Genomic DNA, 19,623 nt, shown 5'->3' on the forward strand with positions numbered 1-19,623 from the left:
AGTAAAAATGGGAATAATTGTTTCTTGCCTTCAGCAAATCGTGGCTCCTCCTGCTCTCCTATCTCAGACCTACAGTGTGGGGTGCACAGCAACAGATTTAAGAAATCAAACACAGTCAGGGGGCGGTGGTGAATGCCTTTAATCCTAGTACTCCGGAAGCAGAGGCAGGAAGCCAGCCTGGTCTACAGAGTGAGTTCCAGGACAGACAGGGCCATTGGAGCAACCTTATCTCAAAAACAGAAAAGAAATGGAACATCATTTGCTAGTCATGTGCGAACACTTTCAGTGTTTACGTGGCTGAAGGAAACAACTCTTCTTAGTTTGCCATCCGTCTGCCTTTTCAGACCAGCCATGCTATGCTGACTCCCCTTCATATGCTAGCTGCTTCTCAGAGGAGGAGAGGACAATGCTTTTCCCTTCAGAAATCTTTGGCCCTTTGACTGGAGTCCTGCAAGGTAGATTAACAGAAGACAATGCAAACAGCTGTTTCTAGACATGGGCATCGTCAGCCACGAGTGACTCAAAAGGGGCAACATCCATAATTTAGTATGGCGAATGGAGAGAGGGAATAGGTCACTTGATTTAAAAAGCAAATTATTTTTTATAACTCGGAGTCCAATTAGTGCTGCCCATGTGTGCATGGGCTTGGAGCATCTATGGGGCATGGGCAACCTGCCAGTGGCCACCGTGCCCCCTCCCATGTAAATGTGATCTCTCTCCCCAGCATCTGCCAACTGACCATCCAACATGCTGTAATTTTGAGCAGAAGACCAGAGACATGAGTTCATGTGTGCGACAGCAGGTCCTGAGGACAGCATACTACAGCGCGGTCCTCCAGCTCTTACCTTCTTTGCACGCTGCCTGGTGAACGGTCCCAGACGCTCCAGGGAAGCACTCGATCACTGCTTCTTAGCACTTTGAACAGTTAAGGGTCTCTGCGCTAACCACTGCGCTAAACACTTTCTTCAGAAAGATGTTTCCCTGACTCAGGTGGAGAGCAGCACAAACTTATGAATATGAAGGTAAACATTTAGATGGCAGTTTAACATTGTGATCATTTATAACATAGAAGGGTCTCCCCTTGGGCCTCTGACTCCCTACCTGCGGGTTTGAAATATGTTTACAGTCATTCATTCATTTAGCCCGGCAATGCTTACGCACGCACGGGCAGCCTGTGTTTATTGTACCTAGTCTGAATTCCCTCCTGCAGAACAGGCCTCAAATCCAATAAAGAGAGTGGTTGGTTGCCCCCATAAACAGTCTTGACATTATTGCACCAGTGGGGACATTTTGACTGGCAAGTCAGAGCTGGAGGATGCAGCATCCAGTTCTGGGTAAAACCACTCATGTTTTCTCCCCAGCAGTCCCTTCCACCACCATGAAAGCTGGCCATCAGGGAAAGTTTCGAAAACCAAATGTTCTAAGGAAGACATTGGGCCATTGGGAGTAAAGGTGAGCGATGTGACGGTCTTGTGACAGGTGCATTTCATTATGGTGCGAACTTTCTGTCTCTGAGGTTGGCACTGCTCCTGGGGAGGAGCTAAGTGACATCTCAATGTTGGAGCATCTGCTTCCAGCCAAAACGATTTCAGAAACACAAATTCCTACAGCTCAAAACAATTCTCATGCCAAATTAGCTTATTTTGGGTGACAAATTCTATTTCTTTTGTTAGCTAATGTCCCTTTTTTTGTGGACAGAGTCTCACATAGCTGAGGCCGGTCTTGAACTCACTATGTGACTGAGGCTGACTTTGAACCTGAAAAATTTGGGTCCTTCTTTCTCCAACTCCAAGTGTTAATTATAGGCAAACACCATCAGACTGGCTTTATGAACTGCTTAGGACTGAACTCAGGATCCAGTGCATTATCTAGCCAGACAAATACTCTCAGCTGAGCTACATGCACCAGCCTTTGGATGTTATATTCCGATCCCTTCCACTGGTCTTTTCAAAGTTGCTTCTTCCAAAGTACATCTGAGAAATCCTATACTAGCTCAAAATCTGGCTCAGCTGCCCTTAGCAGTGCCAACCTCAGACAATTATTCCTCCATCTGTTTCCCTGGGACCTCCTCTAGAGTGCTTTAGCATGTAGCATTTGGTCTGTCTTAGACCTATGTTCTTGTTTCAGTTTCTCTTTCAACCAGTACCACAGTTTGGATGTGTTCCCTGCCATTACTATGTGTGAAAGGGCCATAGAGTAAAGGCCTGGGGAAGTGATGGGACTTTTAGGCAGTGAAGGCTTCTGGGATAGCTTTACATCATACCTTGAGGGGATTCCTTAAGGGGGTCTGTGACATCCCCCATCACTCCTCCCTTTTCATTCTTCTTTACTCATCGTATAAGTGGTTTGCTTTATTCATGCTCCCACCGTGATGTGTTACCCTCCCCAGAAACTCGGTGATGACCTCATCTTGGATGGAAACCTTCAGAACCATGAGCTAAAATAAACTATTGCTTCACAAGCTTATTGCTTTAGGTATTTCATTATAGTGAAATATATGAAGCTGATTAATACAGTTAGTAAATTCCTTAAGGAAACAGACATTTTTATTCATATACTTGAATACTCAGTATTTTCTTTAAAAATTACTTTTATAGCTTAAGTAGTAAATGCTTAATGTTTGTGGAACAGATGTTTAAAATGTTCATAATGTCAAAATTTGCATATAGTTTTGATCATATTTTTAGTTCAACTAGGTCATTGAATCTGATTTATTAGAATTTTAAAAACTAAAAACTTCATTTGGGTATTTTGGTGTTTCCCCTTTCAAGATTTCATTACTATTCACATATTTTTGCTCAGTTAAAATGTAGTAACTTCTGGAATTTATAACATAGGAAAACGGCACTGCCTGCTCTTGTTTAGCAGATAACATATTTGAGGCATGCTCTGAATTAAAATCGGCACAAATGCTAAACGTTGTGCCATATCATTAGCATTTTGGCTAAAAATCTCTGCCTCTAAGCACATATGGGCTTCTTATTTTATGCATAAATTTGCATAACCACTTCACTATCGCTCACAGATGAAAGTCTGAAGATATTAACTTGACAAATATCATGATCAAAACATCAGTTTCAGTGGATTTGAAACTACTTAATGGAGATGTTTTTGTGTCTGTTCGGTCTGGAGTAGTCTCATTAGCCTCTCTCTGCCTTGTCTCTCTGTATCTCTCTCTGTCTATCCGTCCGTCTCTCTCTTTCCCTTCCTCTCTCCCTCCAACAAAGAGGAACTTAAATATCAAGGATTGTAGATGTCCTTAATTAACACACCTTTCCTCAAAAATACTTTACATGGTTTTACTTGATATTTCAAATAACCCTATGGCAGCAGCATAGAATATTCAGGAACAAGTTTCTTCTGGAAGCCGTTACCGATTTTACACAGGAGGTATTCTGATCAAGCAAGCAACTGTAGATATTATTTCATATCTTATTTATTTTCTTTCATCTTTGCATAACCTGAATGCCCTAGCTTCTTCAGCCTCCACACAAGACCTCTTAACACCTAAGCTAGCACTCAAACCCGACCACCCTCGTGCCTACGTGGTTGTAGTTTCATCTCCACTCTGAGAGGCAAGCACCCTGCCTGCTTCTCCTGGCTACTGCTTTCTTTCCTGGGCTCCTGGTCCCAAGCACAGAGAATGTCACTGTCGGAATGGAGCCTCTGCTCTTTCTACCTAGGATGCCACTGGGGCCAGAATGATCTGCCCCAGCAATGAGGATAATTCAATGTATTTGTTAGCTGGGAAAACATCTTGTGTCGTCTTCTACTCAGTAAAGACCTGAGGCAAGTTTGCTTGAGCACAGAGAGCTCCACACTCAACTGAAACGATGTTAGGACTAGTGCCTGTCTGCAAGTTGAACTCTGAGCTCCTTTATTTTTACTCTGGAGCCGTGTTTGAAGTCTATGGGATGAGGCTACAGGCCAATGCTTTTCATATACAATTTCTGAAGCTGGTTACCTCGTGCATGTAACTCCTGCCACTGCCTCTCTCACACTGTCTTTTTTTTAATCCGTTTTTATCTGTATATCAAATATGGGCAAAAACGAAGTTTTGCCCCTACTCCTTGTATAACTCAATCTTTTTTTATCAATGTATATGAATAAATACCTAATAAATTCACTAGGCATAAGCATTTTCAGTAAATATTTATGCTGTGGAACATTTCTTTAAGGATGTAAAGATGTGTTGCATTCTTTTATGTTGCATTTGTTTAAACTCTGAGAAGCTGTGTTACTTTGCCTGTCTAAAACACCTTATTGGTCTAACAAAGAGCTGAATGGCCAATAGCAAGGCAGGAGAAGGATAGGCGGGGCTGGCAGGAAAAGAGAATCAATAGGAGAAATCTGGGAGGAGAAGATCAAGGAACAGAGAAAAGGAGAGGAGGGACCAAAGGCTCAGCCATCCAGCTACACAGCAAGCCATGGAGTAAGAAGTAAAAAAAGGTATATGGAAACAGAGAATGATAAAAGCCCAGAGGCAAAAGGTAGATGTGATAATTAAAAAAAAAACTGGCTAGAAATAAGTCTAGCCATAAATAAGAAATTCATAAGGCATTCATAAGAAAGAATAAGACTCTGTGTATTTATTTAGGAGCTGGTGGCAGGTCCCCCAAAAGAATAAGGAGCCAGAAGTGTAAAAAGTAAAATTAAAACAACTTATTTATGATTTGATTATTAATTTTGTGACTATGGATAAAATACTAAATTGAAAATTAATAAAATGTAATGAATATTTGACTTTTTTTTTAATACTTGATTGTCAAACTTCTTGCCTAGTTAGGGGAAATCTAACATAAGGGTGGCAGGAACAGCCGTTCTTCCATGACAATAACAATCTCCAAATGTCAAAGGCCTCTAGAGCTGCATGCACATCCCAAAGCACAGTCAGGCTGCTCACGATATACCCTTCCTATTCAGATTTCTACTTGTGTGACCTCAAACGAAAACCTTTTTTTGTTTTACTCCTATATAACAAATCAGGTCATTAGGAAGCTGGCAGCTTAAAACATCATTCATTTGTTATTTTTCAATTTCTGAGTCAGATACATATCTAGAAATAATGTGACAGCGTTAGAATCTGTTACCAGGATGCAGCCAAGATGTTAGCCAGACCTGGGGTCACATCTGAGGTCAGACTGCGGAGGGACCCATTTCCTTTCATGTTATTAGACTCCTTGGCCTTCTGATAGCTGTTAGCAGCTCTCTCTCAGTCCCTTCCCACGTGAACTCCTCTGCGTGACAAAGCACTTCATCAAGGACAGCATCAGAAAGAATCAATAGTCTGCTAGCGAGATGAAAGTTATCATCTTAAATAATGTAATCACAGAAGTGATGACCTTCGCTACACTCGGATTCAGCAGAAGCAAATTGTTAAGTCTCATGCTATTCCTAACAGAAGGTGGGTAATCAAAGGCCATCCAGTGGGCTGCCTCCCCAGTACACACATCATTTAGATTTCTGTATCTTGTTTTCAAGATCTAAAGTCGAGAGACTGAAAAGGTGTCATCAGTACTTATTTCATAGAAATAAATCAAATAAGCTAATCAACTCATGAAATGTAATGAACAGAGCAGTGCTTGTGTGCAGTAAGTGCTCCAAGAACTTAATTCAACCAAAGCCATTGACCACAGCACACCTTTTTCTCTGATTACAGACTTACCATCATTAAATTTGCCCCTCCCTTCAAACCTAATCTAGACAATGATATTTGGACTGGGGCTATTTCTCAGTGGGAGAGCACTTGTTGAGAATGCAAGAGGTCCTGGCTTTGAGCCGCAGAACCACTAAGAAGAAAGGAAAAGGAAGAATGGGATAGAACCATGAAAATCTGCTCAAATACACCTCTTCTCATATTCCCTTCTCAGTCTGTATGGCTGCACATTAAGGACTTTCTTCTTCATGTGTCTCTGAAATAGCTAAAGGTTCAATAGATAGATTCTCTTGAGCTGAAAACTAGGGGCTGGCTCAGTAGTTAAGAGCCCTAGTTGGGTACCCCACAACCATTTGTAACTCTACCTCCAGGGGAATCTTGTTGTGTGACATACTGTGTTCTGGCAAATAAAGATTGCTTGGAGGTCAGATGGCAGAGCTAGTTACTAGTTAACCATAAAAGCCAGCAGAGGTGGCACATACCTTTAATCCTAGCATTCATGGCTCATGCCTTTAACTCCATCACTCAGGAGGCAGAGACAGAAAGTGATAAGGTGGGGTGTAGACAGGAACTCAACCCTTTTGGATGCAGGAAGGAGACAGGTAGGAAGCAACTGGTGGCTGCTCCAGATACTCTGATCTTCCAGGTTTCCCCCAATATTTGACTTCTGATTTTTTTTTATTGATTAAGATTAATTAGATTAACCCTTCAGGATCCCACTCTCTTCTGGCCTCCATCCATGGGTGAGTCCCCCCATGCACATGTGAATATGCAGAGAGACATACACAAAAATAAAATAGATAAAAATAAATCTTAAAATACATTAGACTTTGGTCAAAGTTTTGATATTAGACAGATATTTCAAAGGAAACTATTAGAGAAAGAAAACAACCTACTCCAGATCATGTCTATTGCTAAACTATCTTCTTTCATAAAATAGTCACAGGATTCTGAATAACCCAAACCTCTTTTCAAATGGGAAGATTTGGAGCTTCATCCATCTCATGAAAGAACATGCTAAACCTGTAACAGGAATAAGTTTTGACCAGATTATCATGATGAATGAACTAGGCATGTTCATTTATAAAACTGAAATGGATAGCCATCCCCTCTCAGGCATGTTCTTGATCAATATCTCCCTAGCATACCACTTCCAGAAATATTGTAGGCCTTTGTCCAACCTCACCGAGAAGAGTCTCGACTCAACTTAGCTCCTTGTCTCAGTACCTCAACAGGCTGAATCTCAGGCAGTCGGATGTGAATGGTTAACCTTGTGTCATATGGTGCTGACGTGAGCACCCAAAGAAAGGAGAGTTTTAATGTCAGGTAGCAAAATAAGACAAATATTCACTATATTTTATTAATGCTCAATTTGGCATTTCTCTGCGTAGTCTCTTAGTTTCCAACATGATAAAGCACTCGAAGTGTAAAGACCGAAATATAATTTAGTCCTTTAAGGAGGACAACTACTTTTATTATTTTTGTATAAGAATAAAAGCAATTAATATCATACTGAATTAGAATGTCACGTTATTTCTAAATTATTCCTACTGGTAAGAAAATGCATTTCTTATTTTAAAATATTATAATTTTAGTTATAAACTAAATAGGAGGACTTCTGAACATATACTAAAAAAGGCATAATACTACTTTTTCTTTATTCATTAGAACTCTTATTTTAAGAGGATATTACTGAGAATTTGGAAACTCCAAAATTCTATAGCACTGTAAAAGCAATGAGAATGTGGGCAAAAAAAACTGGCATAATTACCCTTTCAGATCTCTAGAAATTAAAGGCTTATTATAACAAGATGTGGAGTGCTGATATTTGAAAAGACTTTTGAGATTATTTTTAAATGAGTTTTTCCCTTTTATTGCTCTCAGCTCCACAGTAGAGTTAAAAAAAAAAAACCAAACCCCTCAATACAGTAGTTGGGAAGACCTGCAGCCCCTGGAATGGGTAGATTTGCTTTGTTTTGAAGTGCCCCTAAGAGTCTCATTATCAAATCATTTTCCTGATTCCAGCCATCTGGCAGCTGTCTGGAACATCCAATGCAAAACCAGTCATTGCTTTCTCAACTTAGAACTCATTTAGCTGGGAACAGACACCCCTGCCCCCTGTTCCCTGCCCCCTGCTCCCTGCCCCATACCCCCTGCCCCCTGCCACCTGTCCCAAGGACTCACTAAAAATAACCAATGGTAACTGTTTAACATCAGAGCAGTCAAATGCAGCCTCATTGATTAGGAGCAGTAAGAGGAGGATCAAAATTCCAAAAATGAATACAAAAATAATAAAGCAGAACAATAATCTGCCCAGAGGGAGCTTTGAATATCTCCAGCATATTCCTGGGAATGTGGAAGCCTCCAGAAACACACAAAGAGCTGTTCATACACCCAAAGCTACTGTGACAAGGTATGACTCTCTCACCATTAGCTGATCTTGAAGATTTTGCAAGGAGAGCAAACACACAGCAGAATTGGAGGTTTCTTCCTGAAGTTCATCAAGTCTGACCCTGAACTGAAGACAGATCTATACAACCAAGAGAGGGCAGGAAGGAGACCAAGAGACCACACATGACAGGGAATACAGACTTTACAAAACTGCTTCAGGAAAGTAATCAAACAAATACGGACCCAAGTAACAGTGCAAAAACACCAAGAATAATAAATTAGAGAGGTATGGTGACCGATACCTGCAAATCTCAGAATTTGGATGCGGATGCAGGAGGCACAGAAGTTCATGGTTATCCTCGGCTTCAGAAGGAATCTGAGGTCAGCCTGTGCTACATGAGACCCTGTCACAAAATAAAATGTAATGAAGAAAATGACAAGACAGTATTCTAGAAAGAGAGGCAATTTCGTTTATAGAGTTGGCAAAATGTGCTATTCTAGGTCCTCAGCTTTCAAGTATTACAACATGCAGAGAAAAGACACAGGCTATGGTATTGGCATAAGAACAGACAGGAGGACCAATGGAACTGAACAGAAGACCTGGATATAAATCTACACACCTTCGAAAACCTGATTTTTGACAAAGAAACAAAAAATATCAAATGGAAAAAAGAAAGCATATTTAACAATTCGTGCTGGCATAACTGGATAAATGAAGCATGGGGACCTTGGGGGAGGGCTGAAGGGGGCAGGGGAGAGGCAGGGAGGGGAACAGAGAAAAATGTAAAGCTCAATAAAAATCAATAAAAATTTAAAAAGACACAGACTAAATACATTCAACTTAAATGATACTTTCTAATTCAGAGATTATGTCTATTTTACAATTATGATTCATACACTTGCAGTATTTACTATTTTCTTTTATATTTGACAATCCCATATTGCTCACTATTTACTTTTTAATTTGCTTGTTTAATTGTCCATTGAACTTAAAAATCCTGCAAGTCTAACACCTGCCTTTCCCTCAGACCTGAGACCAGAGGGTGAGGACTTTGTGAATGCTGCTGCTGCTACTACTGCTGCTGCTACTACTACTACTACTACTACTACTACTACTACTACTACTACTACTAATAATAATAATAATAATAATAATAATAATAATGTGTTACTTCCATGCCTTTCTTCTATGGCATATAACATAGTTCTGTACATATAAAACTTGTAAGACAATACTAAATAAGCCTATGCCAATTAACAGGATCTAATCTCAAGAAAAAACATTTATAAAAATGAAGAGGAAAAAGAGCCTTGGTAACCTGTGGGAAATCACCAGATAATGGTAACAGCATCCAGATGTGGTGGCTAAGGTTGGTTGTCAGCCTCACTACATCTGGAATCAAACACAATACGAGTAGCTGGGCACACTGTGGAGATTTTGATGACTGGATTATTTGAGATGGAAGGACCCACACTAAATCTGGGCTGCACTTATGGAGGCAGCCCATAGAAAAAGGAAACTTGCTTTTTCCTGTGTATCCTCACTCTCTCTTACATGTTCTTGTCTACGCTGCTAAGGCGTTCCTGTGTTGCTGTTAGAACCTTCCTCTTCAGGACTGCAATGCAGACTGAAGACCAGCATCTCTCTGGCAATCTTCCGGAACTCCGGCAGCAGGTTGGGCTGAACAGCTACAGTTGGGCCTTTCTAGCATGAGACAGTCCTTGTTGGACTACTAGGAACATAGCCTGTAAGCCATCAAATAAACCATTAAATAAATCATTCTGTAAGTTCTGTTCCTTTAGAAAACCCTGGCTAACACACAGGAAGTCACTAGAGAAGGGAGGAAAGGGAAGGGTATTTGTGTATAAATGATGGCCAAATTTGTTGAAAAGAATATATCACAAACCTCTAGGAAGAATAAACTCAGACACCTGTCCTCTATACACTAGAGTCAAACTATTAAAAGACAAAGACTCCGACAAAGCCAGTACGTGCAGTAGGATCAAAAACCCATTGCCATTGTTCTTTAGTTTTCAGTAGTCCTCATTGTCCTCTATGTTCAGCGAGTCTGGTTTTATCCCAGGCTTTTTCAGACCCAGGCCAGCTGGCCTTGGTGAGTTCCCAATAGAACATCCCCATGGTCTCAGTGTGTGGGTGCACCCAGCCTAGCAGTTTGGATGCTCACCTTACTAGACCTGGATGGAGGTGGGTGGTCCTTGGACTTTCCACAGGGCAGGGAATCCTGATTGCTCTTTGACAAGGGAGGGGGACTTGACCAGGGGAGGGGGAGGGAAATGGGAGGTGGTGGCGGGGAGGAGGCAGAAATCTTTAATAAATAATTAATAAATTAATAAATAAAAAAAAAGACAAAGACTCTTGAAAACAGCAAGGAAAGTGTGGCTCTCAAATGCTAGACACCTCGAGTACAACAGAAACTACATGGAAAATATTTTCCCTATGCATGAGGTAATGAAATTAAGAATCTGTAAGAGGGGCATTAGGAAACATTTGTGTTTACAAATGTATGTGAACACAACTGATATTCATATACCAAAAACTTCAATGAATTTCTACCAACTGTTGAGTGATAATTCCGTTGGATTTCAATACATGTTAACCACATTATTATGTAATCTTTTATGCAAAGCATGATGCAGTCAGTTCTGATATCAGAACAATAACACTTGGCTTTGTCAAGAGCAGGAAAAAACAGCAGCAGCCAAAAAGACCAAGAACCCACCTCTCCTCAATTGGCCACTTCCTCTCTTCCTTTGCATAATGATTCAAGTAAAGACCTTTTTTAAAATAAAAAATTGCCTCACAAAGAGTCCATAGATATTTTTGATCTAGAAATATTGGCATGGACAGTTTGTTTCAAACATCATGAAACTCCACTAGGCTATTCGATAACGATCCACTTACATTTTTAGCCACCTGGGAAGTGTGGGTGGTGAGGGCTCTCCAATTCTCTCTTGGAAAGGAGTAGTGGGTGTCATGCCAATGTTCCTTTGGTATTCTCTGCATGCCAAACAGATCATGTGTTTGTCTCTGTTAGTCTTCTCTCTGACACTGATGGATTCAGCCCACTGGCATTAAGTAAGATTGTGACACATGGCAGTAGGGTTACCTTGGTGCTCAAGTCACGTGGCTGGTGCAATGGAAGATGAATCAGGTGGCAGAAGGCTTGATTGGTCTTTGATTCTCTTCGGTGCTGGGTAGTAGTATCTCTATAGTCAAGCTACATGAGAGAAAAGCTCTCACTTTTCTCCCATGGCTCCATTACAAATGCCCTGGATGGGGCTGCAAAGACACCTTCAAATCTGACAGTCTGAACTGGATCCTCAGAACTCACATGAGAGAGACAACTGACTCCTAAAAGCTATACTCTGACCCCCCCATATATATAATAATGGCACCTACATGCCCTTGACATAATTAATAAATAGATAAATCAATGTAAAAATTGTTTTTATTCCTTGGATGAATCATTCTCAATGCAGTACAACAGCAAAATTATAAATCCTAAAAAGTTGGACTCATAATGGAGAGTCTGACTTAATGTTTGAGAACAGCCTGCATTAATCATAAGTCTTCATGGATTAGTATAGAGGTACTTTTGAGTGTCATGCAGTCATGCAGTAGTCTTTGGATTAAAAGTGTAACCTTAAAAAAAATAAATAAGATAGAAATAAACCCAATTGGAGAAATACTAATGACAACATCTGAGGGCTTCTATGTGTGACACCTTGTCCAGTGCTAGCCTCATTCTATGGATAATAAAATAGAAACGGAATGCCTAAGGCAGTGCCCAAAGCCTCGTGCTTAGAAACCCAAAGCTATCGCCTATGTGAAACCATCATGCTATACCCACCCCTTTACACACAACCAGACTGCACCACATCCTGCTTTCCAACTATCATGACACACAATATTTGGTATATAATCTTTTTTATTTTAAATAGTTTTGGGTGCTTTCTATTTTTCCTCTCAACCAACCTCCCGAGGTTGGCTGAAGCTTCCCTGTTGTCAGGTATAGGAGATACAGAATCAGCTCATGCTGGATGCTGCCTTTACTACCTGACCCTGATTATTTTATGAGGATCCTGACAGCTTCCACTTTGCAGGCTTCTCCACAGAGGCACTGGAGATCTGACAGTCTGAACAACTAGTGAAAGCTACTCATTATTTGTTCACTCTGACAGTCTGTGGTCTGTGTACAGCGTGTATACAGCAATTCACATGCTGTAGGGGATTGCTGCACACAGCGTTCTTTAGTGATGTTTCTAGAAAATTGTCTCTTGTCCCAAGAGTTCTGATCATATTAAGTCATCCACATTAGACAGAGCATGCTTTCTTCTTAAACAAAAAGTAAGAGGCACTAGAAACCCCAAGGTGTACATACTTCTATAACAACAATAAAAGTTTTTCAGGTTGTTGGGACAAACTCAGTTGAATCAAAAAAGAGGCAGTTCTTCATAGTGCCAAACCTGGGCATTCTTAACTCATGAAAATAAGTGAAAAGGTAACAGAGATTATAAAAAGCATCACTGTCATCATAAAAATGGGTATTAAAAACAAAAGTAAAAAAGCCTTAAATGGGTATTGGTTATTGGCATAAGTGTAGAAGCACTTCATAAGCATTTGTTCTAGCCTGGGATTCCATTCATTCCTTTTTTTTGGAAATAGAAAGAACATTGTTTATTTGAGGCAGGTTCTTGCTGTGTACCCCAGGTTGGTGATGGAGGAAGGTCATTGGTTAATTAATAAAGAAACTGCTTGGTCCTGATAGCTTAGAACATAGGTGGGTGGAGTAAACAGAACAGAATGCTGGGAGGAAGAGGAAGTGAGCTCAGACTTGATAGCTCTCCTCTCTGGTACAGACACGATGAAGCTCTGATCCAGGATGGACATAGGCTAGAATCTTCCCGGTAAGCGCACCTTGGGGTGCTACACACATTATTAGAAATGGGCTAGTCCAGGTGCAAGAGTTAGCAGAGAAGAGGCTAGATATAATGGGCCAAGCAGTGTTTAAAAGAATACAATTTGTGTGTTGTTATTTTGGGTAAAGCTAGGCGGTGGCGGGAGCTGGGTGGCAGAATGCAACCCGCAGCTCCCTTCAACAGAATGGCTGACCAACCTGTGAACAACTGAATCCACTGAAAGCCTGAGAAAGCTTGGGAAAGAATAGAGTAAAGCATGTTTTCTTGGTAGCAGCAATTTCTCGGGTCTGCTCTGCTTGCTAGAGGCAAGCAAGTGCTTTCATCTAAGAGAGGCTTCCTGACTCAGCTTTAGCTGCAAAACCCTGCAGCTCTTAAGAGGTCCTGCCACAGAACACTTAAATGGTGTTGATAAAAGCCGACTGAATACTTGTTTTCAGCCGTAGCAGGAAAAAAGTTGTGCTGTTTTAAAATGCCGGTTTTCTGTGCCATCCTGCCAGGGCAAACTCTGACTCAGACTCTAGCAGGTAGTCTGACTGAATGTGGTCTGTGAGCACAATGCTTCAGTTTGCTTGCTGGCAGGGGCCTTAAAATGCCATAGAGTTGTGGTGGTAAACATGGCTACAACCCGTACCTCTGCCATGAGGCTGGAAAGCTAAGGAATGGGCTGGATCTAGCTGCCAAAGTCACGGCTTTAATCCTACCCATATTGCTCTGTAATTTAAAGGCTCATGTGTTCAGAAAAAGAGAGAGAGATACAGTAAAGAGAGATTCAAAAACAAAGAAAACCTTTAAATGATTTACAGTGTGTTGAAAATATATGCAGGCTAAAAGTTAAAGTTCTTAAAGTAAAAAACAAAAAAAAAAGAAAGAAAGAGAGGAGTTGGGTGTGGTAGGACACACCTTTAATCCCAACACTTGGAAGGCAGAGGGAGATTGACCTCTGTGACTTCAAGGTGTGGTAGCACATGCCTTTAATCCCAATGCCTGGGAGGCAGAGACGGCTGGATCTCTGAGAGTTCAAGGACAGCCTGGTCTACAGAGTTATTCCAGGACAAAGATATGTAGAAAACCTCCCACCCATCCATCCACCCACCCATCCATCCACCCACCTACCCATCCATCCACCCATCCATCCATTCTTTACTTACTGACATAAAGTCTTACTTTATTGCCTAGGATGGCCTCCAACTCCCAGGCTTAAGTAACTCTTCTGCCTCAGCCTCTGTAATACTTAAGACTGTATCAGGCATCCCTATACCATTTTGAGAAAGTTGCACTGGATGGTGACTTGCTTCCTATTTCAAAGGTCAAAACTGAAAAGGTACTCATATCCACTACATAGTGTTAAATGCACTGCAATGTTTTAGTTCATATCAGTAAGATGAAGAAATCCCTGAATGAGGAGTATGAAGGCCACAGTTGAAGTCTTGAGTAAGCACAAAGGCACCCGATAGAAAAATGATTTAAAATGATTTAATCACCAAGACACATTTCAGATATAAATTGTTGTTGGAGGCTGCTTGTTTGTTTCCTGGCTGCACAGATTCCCGAAAACAATCACACAGAAACTTTATTATTTATAATACTATTTGGCCAATAGCTTAAGCATATTGCTAGCTAGCTCTTGCATCTATAATTAACCCATTTCCACTATTTTATATTTTACTACAAGGCTGGTGGCCTATCAGCAAAGTTCCACATGGCAGCTCACATCTTTCCCCTCTGGAAGCTACATAGTATCTTTTTGACTCCACCTTATTTCTCCCAGAATTCCGTTTAGTTTTCTTGCTTAGTTCTATTCTGCCCAATCACAGACCAAAGCAGTTTCTTTATTCATTAACCAATAAAAGCAACACATATACAGAAGGACTTCCCATGCCAATAAATGGCTATGTAACCATCCCTACAACTGTTCAACTGTTTTTTCTTCTCCTCCTCTTTTTCCTCCTCCTCCACTTCTCCTTCTTTTCCCCTCTTCAATATCCTCCTGCTTCTTCCTCTTCTACCTCCTCCTCTTCTTCTCCTTCTCCTCCTCTTCTTCTTCTCCTCCTCCTCTTCTTCTCTTCTTCTCCTCTTCCACCTCCTCCTGGTTCTTCCTCTTTTCCTCCTCCTCTTCTTTTTGCTAGCAAGCACTAAAACTAGAAACTTGAACATAGTTGTCTTCACATTTTCCATTCAAATCCAAACCCCAAAACTTAGAAGAAATGTCTGTATCATGCTAATTTTTTATATTTCTAATCTTTGCTCCTGAAGAAAATTGGCAATAAAAACAAAAAAGACGGAAACTTTCAGAATTCAGTCATTAAATTAAGATTATCTGCTGTTCTAGGAAGGCTTGGGCCATTCTTAGCATTCTTCCTGAGCCACTCATCCGCTTAATATTTGTGCCAAATTACCCTCAACAGGAAGATATAGTTCCCATTCTAAATAATGGTTTAAAGCCATTTCTTAGTTGAAATGTACAAAATAAGTGGCCAGATTTAAACTAAAACCCTTGAGCTCACAGCCCACTTGGTGTAGGAGGTCCTTCTGCTTATGTGTTGCTTTCATTGGTTAATGAATAAAGAAACTGCCTTGGCATAGTTGATAGGGCAGAACTTGGTAGGCGGGGAAGACAGACTGAATGCTGGGAGAAAGAGAGGCAGAGGAGGAGAGAGATGTCATGGAGCCACCAGAGACAGACATGCCGAATCTTTCCTGGTAGGCCACGAACTCGTGGCGATATACAGATTAATAGAAATGGGTTAAATCAAGATGTGAGAGTTAGCCAATAAGAGGCTAGAGATAGTGGGTCAAGCAGTGTTTTAATTAATACAATTTCTGTGTGGTTATTTCAGGGCTAAGCTAGCTGGGCGGCCGGGATGAACAAGCGGGCCCTCTCCTTGCAACACCCACTGTGTTTAAACCCAGGAGTCTATCTAGAGCTTTAGAATGTGCTGTAGTCACTTCTTCAGAAACCTAGCTCTCTCAACTTGTCAGACTGCTTTCATTGTGGTTGATTATCTCAGTCATTTTGTTACAGTAACAGAAAATTATTTACCAAAATGCTTTTTCTGTGTTTGGCTCCCTTGTTTTGTTAACTATTGTTTTATCTGTTTGATTTTTAGGTAAATGACTGGATCTAATTTGTTGCCCCATCTTCAAGTTTCAGAGTCCAAACATTGGCCTAGGCTTCTGGTAGTAGAATCATGTAATATGCATTTACAATAAGTTTGTATTCTGTGTAAAATTCTGTGGCTGGTCAGTTTAAATAATTTCTCTTTGAGGAACCAATTGTACAGTCAACATTGGTCATTGGTCATTAAAAAGGCAACAATTTTGCACATGACAGGGGAATAAAAAACAAATCAACTGCCCATTGTTGTTTTTGTGGTGTGGTGGTTTGAATGAGAATGTGAAGGTGTAAGTCATAAACCATTCTGTAGTAGAAGCTGCGGGTCTGCTTTCCACCACCCAGCTCCTGCCACCCACTAGCTTTACCTGAAATAACAACACACAAACTGTATTCATTTAAACACTGCTTGGCCCATTAGCTCTAGCCCTTACCGGCTAATTCTTATATTCCGATCAACCCATCTCTAATAATCTGTGTAGCAACAGTCTTACCAGGAAAGATTCAGCATGTCTGACCTGGCGGCTAGCTTCATCACGTCTGCCCGGGAGAGGGGAGCATGGCCTCTGAGAGGAGCTATGGAGTCTGTCTGAGGCATCTTACCTCACTTCCTCTTCCTCCCAGCATTCTGTTCTGTTTACTCCACCCACCTATGTTCTAACCTATGAGAGCCAAGCAGTTTCTTTATTATAATTAACCAATGACCTTCCTCCACCAAGAATGTCACTCATAGGTGCATAGATTTGCAAACTTAGTCTTCAGCTATGAACTATTTGGAAAGGGTCAGCAGGTGTAACCTTGGTGGAGGAGGTGTGGCACTGGGGTAGGTTTTGAGGTTGCAAATGCCCACATCAGGTCCAGTGTTTCACTCTGCCTGCTGCCTGTGGATGAAAACGTAAAGCTCTCAGCTATTTCTCCAACACCATGACTGTCTCCTTCACACCATCATGATCGTGAATTAACCCTTGGAAACCGTAAGCAAGCTCCCAATTAAATGTTTTCTTTTATACAAGTTGCCTTGGTCATGCTGTCTCCTTACATCAATAGAACAGTAATCAAGACAAAAGTTGGTACCAGAAACTGGGGATTACAGTAACTTTACTAACAGTTAATTAGTATAACAAGCCTGACCATGCTGTTGCTTGGAGGAATATGGAAGACTCTGCGACTTTGGACTAGAAAAGTGGTTGAAAGTGTGAAGTGGTGCTTAATGGCCATCCTAGTAGGAACATGGAAGACAATATTGCTGAGAATGTTATAGACTCTGTAGTCCTGGCTCAAGACAGTTTAGGAAGGAAGAACATAAGCAAGCAGCCTAAATACATTCTTGTGAGATTTTGGCAAGGAATGTGGTTGCTTTTTGCCCTTGTCCTGTAAATCTGCCTGATGCTACATTGAAGACTTTGGAATGAATAGGGTTGACAAAGAAGATTCAAGACAGGCTAGTATTGACTATGCCATGTGGTTACTAGTGGTAAGTAACTTATGCAGATCTGCAATGGAAAGAAGCAAGTGGGGAAAAGAGAAATACAAAATGTACAGTTTGAGGAGAAAAGGAACACTGGAAAGGCAAAGTTGGAACTATGTTTTGTGCTTGAGGAGATAAAAACATTAACAGAAAAGTCTGATGCTAAGTGGAATTGCTGTGGGCCATGCCAGAAGAGCAGCGAGTTGTTGAAACTCCTGGGGTCAGCTCAGCAGAAGGGAATCCTCTGATGGACCATTCTCATTTAGGCAAGGCCATGGGACTACAGACCCCAGAAAGTCTTTTGTTTCTGCTGTGTCTTTACATTTGTCTCAGCTCTCTTCCTTGGGTACCTAGCATGGTGTGAGTGGACATAAGGAGATCTCCACTGCCTGTGATATAGTGTATTTTTAGCTCTTAGAAACATCCTGTTCTACTGGGCATTTTTACGTCTGGATTGTCAAGAAGATAGCCCCTCCCTAAGCTGTACTGTCTACTTTGAAAATAAGAATGATAGCTTATACAGAGTTTTGATGAATAAAAATAAATACAAGGAGATGTTTCACAGTCAGGGTCTGTGAGTCTCACCTGTATGGATTGTAGCTCAAGTTAGTGACTAACAATCGAGTCCTGGTAGCCCCGCTAGTTTAAATTCTTAACGTCAGGAGCTGTTGTCTCAGGTCTCGAAGTGCATCACAACTTTGAAAATAACACAGACTAAGATGCTTTTGTTAAATAACTCTGAGATGAAAAACCCAAGAAGACAATCTAAAGTTTTAGAAAAGAAAAGCACATAGTTGAATGTGGAACTCCTTAAGGTCAGGGAACAAGCACAAAGCAATTCAGTTATTCCTGGCTGATGGGCTCCCCTTGCTAGGTATGGTTGATGACCAAAAGTGATGATTAATTCCTCATTCCCATTTCTACCCTCAATCTCCTGATATAAAAAATAGTATTAATGAATGAACATGTACCCCAAATATTTAAAGCAAAGCTGACTGATTCTTTTTCATATATAAAAATCTAGGTTTGTGATTCTGTTAAGACTCCTTGTAAGATTACTTTTCAAGATAAGTAATAAAGTAATCAGTGCCATGGACCGGCTCAGGGGAGCCACTCAGACCGTGGGAGAAGCAGGGTCCTGGTAAAAGAAAGGCACAAGTTCAGCAAATGACAGACACAACACATAAGAGAGTGGTTGGAATCTGCTGTCATTTTACTGAATTCATGTTTTCATTATATAGTATTCAAACAAAGAACAAATCAGAAGGTCATGTATCATTGGTTGGCATAGTACAAAAGCCTCTTTCAGTCACATCAGCGATATTTAAGAAAAGTATATTATCAGGAACAGGTGTTAGACATAAAACATCCTTAGAAGAGGAAATCTTGTCCTTGGGACTGTAAACCTCAGGCAAATGGTTTCATCTTATGAATAGAAAGTTTCTGTCTCATTATCACTATCATGGCCTTTCCTCTTTCTAACCCTTTATTTCATCTAGTGACCAAACATACCTAATCAGTTCTCTGCACCTGTTGAACTATACTTTTTAGTACCTTCTAATGCAGCAGACACCATGGGGGTTGGGATCTAGCAAGCCTATCCATAAAGTTCAAAGTATAATATAACAGTCTTTGTCCATCAACATTAACCCATCTATTCCCTTGCTCATCATACACCCCGTGTATGACAAAGGTTCTGCTGCAGTCTTATACATTCCCATACTGTGCTTCCCTATCCCAGAGCTGTTCCTGAAGAGATAATCCTTGTCTTGTAGATATATAGAATATCATTATTATAAAAGAGATTGTGCAAAGCCCATATCTCGCATAGCCAGCTAATTGAGAAACCTGTCTATGCCTCAAGGGCGGCCAATACCGGGCTGTCTGCCATTGACCTCCAGGAAGCCTAGTCCCATGGGACACGTAGCTCCCGTCCGGCATAATGACATATGTCATGTCACACAGACGACACTAGAGTTGGTGTGGCAAATCAGCCCTTTCTTTGTTTTTTTTTCTTTTTTTTGTTTTTCTTTTTTTTTTAAATATAATTTTTTT

Source organism: Alexandromys fortis, unplaced genomic scaffold (genome assembly GCF_014885135.2).
Source record: "Alexandromys fortis isolate MF-2015 unplaced genomic scaffold, M_Fortis_MF-2015_v1.1 scaffold_110, whole genome shotgun sequence".
NCBI classification, from domain to species: domain Eukaryota; kingdom Metazoa; phylum Chordata; class Mammalia; order Rodentia; family Cricetidae; genus Alexandromys; species Alexandromys fortis.